This window comes from Haplochromis burtoni, unplaced genomic scaffold, assembly GCF_018398535.1.
Source record: "Haplochromis burtoni strain Fernald_Lab_line unplaced genomic scaffold, NCSU_Asbu1 Contig_28, whole genome shotgun sequence".
NCBI lineage: Eukaryota > Metazoa > Chordata > Actinopteri > Cichliformes > Cichlidae > Haplochromis > Haplochromis burtoni.
The window spans coordinates 2,860,004-2,863,977 of NW_024582389.1; positions in this window are offsets into that span (position 1 = coordinate 2,860,004).

Here is a 3,974-nt window from a genome sequence, read left to right on the forward strand (position 1 = left end):
GACACAACCCTTTTAAGAAAAACGCCTCACGCAGCACAACAAAGGCACCAGATCTCCTCACAGTAGAGGTCAAGGGTTCAGACCTGCGCTCGCTTGTCAAGAATAAGGGAAGAACGACTCATCTGACCTCATCACTATGTTTTTCCACATCTTCACACCAGTGCTAATGGTTTTTGCACTGATGACCCCTCAGATGTTCATTCATCTTTGAGGGAATTGTGCACTGCGATCTTCCTTAATATCACTTTCTGTGTAGTTATGAACCGATTGTTGTTGCTAACTATCTGATCATGCATTGACATTGTGACCTTTTACCCAAAGAATCAGTTTTTTCTTTTTTCTTTTTTCTCGAGCAAATGTGCGTAGTCAACCATAAATTCTGCCCCTATTTTCCAATGTCTTTCCCATCGATCTACAGGCAAATACAGATGTGACTTAAGCCCAAGTTGCTACACTAGCAGTCTAGTCTGGAGCCCCCAAACCAACCACAATGTCTCTTAAATCGGTTTCTCTCATAATTTGGATGCAAAATTGGATTCATGATACAAAGCAAGACTGGATGTAAACGATTTAATTGTACCACAGAGTGCAGCTGTGTGGAAGGACATGCATTTATATCTGAACATCTGAGCAGATAAATCAGAATCACGCTTTTAAAACAAAGTTTTTCAAACCTGTTGTCACAGTCTAGCTGGCAGACCGTGGGTGGTGTAGGGAAGGAGCACCCAGGCGTGGTGCTCTGTGTGTGAACAGTGCGTTTATTTACAGTGTATGGTACAAAACAACAATAAATCCCCGTATTTTCCCCAGACTCCCGTGTCGTGTCTTCCCTGACGAGTCCGTGTCTTTGTGCTCTCCGCTCCCGTGTCTCAGCACTCCCCGTGCTGGCTGCTGTCTGGCACTCCACACCTCTCCTGGGGACACAATAGAAGCAGCCGTCAGGACACGTATAACCGCGGGCATACACACACTAACTAAGCTCAACAGGATGACTAACGTGGAGTCTCACACAATGATCCCACGTCGGTGGGAGCTCCAAGACTCTCCTAAGTAGCTCCCCCGACGAGGTCTGATCAGCAGCAGGTGTGTGGCTTCGGATGTGGCCAGTCCGCCAGCAGGGACTGCACACCCACCAGGCCTGAAGGCACCCGCAGAAACACATATACACACACACACACACGCGCGCAAACAGGGAGAAGGACAGCAACACCAAATATACAAACAATAATAATATAATTCATAACTGCTCAGGGATCCTGGGTCACTCCGACCCAGGACCCTGACACCTGTGAAGTCATTTAAAGAGCTGATTCCCCCTTTTAAACCACACACATGTGTATCGGTTATATGGTTGCTAAACATTATATCTGTGACAATTTACCAGTTTTTGCAAAAGAGAAAATCACCGCAAAATACTTCTCTAGTGTGCTCTACGTGTGGGTGTCTGTCTGTATGTGTGTATGTATGACTGCGGACATCCTGGCATGCATGAAAGAGTTCAGTTTGAGAATGAAATGAAAGTAGAATTGGGAGAGCAGTACTTCAGAGCTGACTTTTTACTGACCTCTGGTTGCGAGTTGACCTTGAATCTTCTCAGCAGAAAAACAAAACAAAACAAAACAAACAGTTAATTTTTTGCAAATTGGATCCAAAACACATCAGACTGTGGTTGATCCTACAACCGCAGTGACGACAGTGCTGAGCAGAATTAATGTTGCTGCTCGCACAGCACCGAGAGAGCAAGAAGAGAAGAACAGCGCCAAAATAAATGGTGTGCTGGTATTTTGCAGATCAGTTGGGGATATCTGGACACAGAACGCCAGTCTGGTCATATTTTATTTTCCTCCAGTCTGAACAAAGGCTTAGAGTTTACTATACACATAAGCTTTGTTCTACCCAAGCTGAATTCTTTCTCTGGAAGAATAACGCCTTCACAACGTCTAGCAAGGTCAGGGAACACTCTTTGGGGAGATAAACCATGAAAATAAGAGACACTTTCATGAATAAAGAGAAAAATGATGTCAAACTATAAGTCAGTCAAGAAAAGAAAGGCAAGAAAAGATTAATGTGCCAGAAGGAAGTGAAAGAAAGAGCAAGGCGGAGAAAGAAAAAGCTCATGACAAGAGGCGTGCTATTCATTTGTCAAACATGGTGGAGTTAGCATTAGAGCATGGATGTGCATGGTTACCACCAGCCCTGGGTCAGTGGGATTTATTGATATTATTGATGTGATTGCTGAGGGGATGAATTCTGCACAGTGACACAAACATACCTCAAAATAGCCCAAAAGCTTCTTAAATCTAGATGTGAAAAATTCCAGCATGTTCCACTGGAGTCAAGCACAAAGGAAGAAAGACCCAGAAACAAGCAGCAACTGGAGGCACCTTCAGTACAGACCTGAAAAAGAACCACGAGTAAGGGCACTCTGGCAACTAAATGCTGATGTTCATGGGTCTGACATCGACTGCAAAGGATACAAACAAAATAATCCTTATGTTGGAAAGGTTCTTTGTCCGGAATTGTTCAGTATTACAAAATTAATTATGGAATCCACTAAACTATACTGGTACCAGTACAGTATGCTTCCAACATACATTAGAAGCTCCATAAGAGGCTCACTATCTCATCAGCCTCCTGACAAAAGAACTGATCGCACATATTGTGAATACAAAAAACAGATTAGAGCTCTAAAAAAGGCCATAAAACACAATAAAAGTAGACACTTACGCAGATTAATATTTCAGCTTCTCTTGTTCTGGCTCTTATTCAGATTTCATCCCGTCTGTGACCAGTTTCACATTTATTTTCCTGAATATGTCTCTAAGCTGACACTAAAATGCTTTCCCCCAGTTTTCAGATCGAAAAATGGCCTCTTAATCTTTACAGTTTTATGCATATGTTCGGATTGAGCAGGCTAACTGAATTCTAAGCTAGTCTGTCTGTATGTTTGAGTTAGATGTTTACACTATAGATATGACAGCGGCCACAATTTGCCATCGAATTCTTAGAAAACAACATTTAAAATGAGAGAATATTTCCCATTTAAAAAACAAGCAGGTCAAATAAAAATCCAGACTTGTTAAATAGTAAAACCAAACTCAGCATCTCACTCTCTGTCTGACAGGAAATCCCACTGGACCCACATGACCCTTGGCTACTTTAGAAGGCAGCTTTTGGTCATGCTCCCCTCCAGCTTAGCTCCTTCAGCAGTTGACCCAGCCCCGTGAGACTCTAGAAATGGTGTCGATTGTGTGCTGGAAGCTGAAGTGTAATCCAGTGGAGCTTTTAGCAAAGAAGCATGCAGCTATAAATGGAGCTGACAAAAGCTGACAGATGATGATTCTCCCTCTTGTTTGAATGCCAAACATAGAGTTCTTATGCAAACTCAGGTAACCTAGCTAGCTAAGTTAGCTTAGTTAGCTTTGTACTGTTACAAACTAAACATGTTATATGCACTTTGCACTTTTCTCAGTCTGGCACTTGTGAAATCAGTACACTATAAACTGACACTTTTCCTTATTTCAAAGGTTTGTGTTAAAGCAAGATAAAAAGGCTATCTGGCAAGTCAGGTACTTTAGAAAACATATTTCAAAAATTATTTTAAAAACATCTTTTGAAAATGTCTAGTTCCCCATTGCACATGAGTTTTTCATCAATCAAAAAAAAAAACCCCTCAGATACTCATGTTCTTATCAGGAAACATTAACCGGTCAGAAACAAACTCAGGAGTAAGGTCAGCTACATAACCCCCCTGCAAAAGCACAGATTAATTGGTCAACAGTGTATTGCTTGACTTGTCTCACAGGCTGACAGAACTCTGCACCAGGCTTTACTAAAAAACATGAGACATTCAAAATAGGAAGTCTAAGTGGACAGTGACATAAACCCACATCTCTGAGTTACTTAATTTGTTAAATCAGCCCTATTGGTGAGGTGACAGCAATCCTTTTTTGGACTGTTAATGACCTATGAAA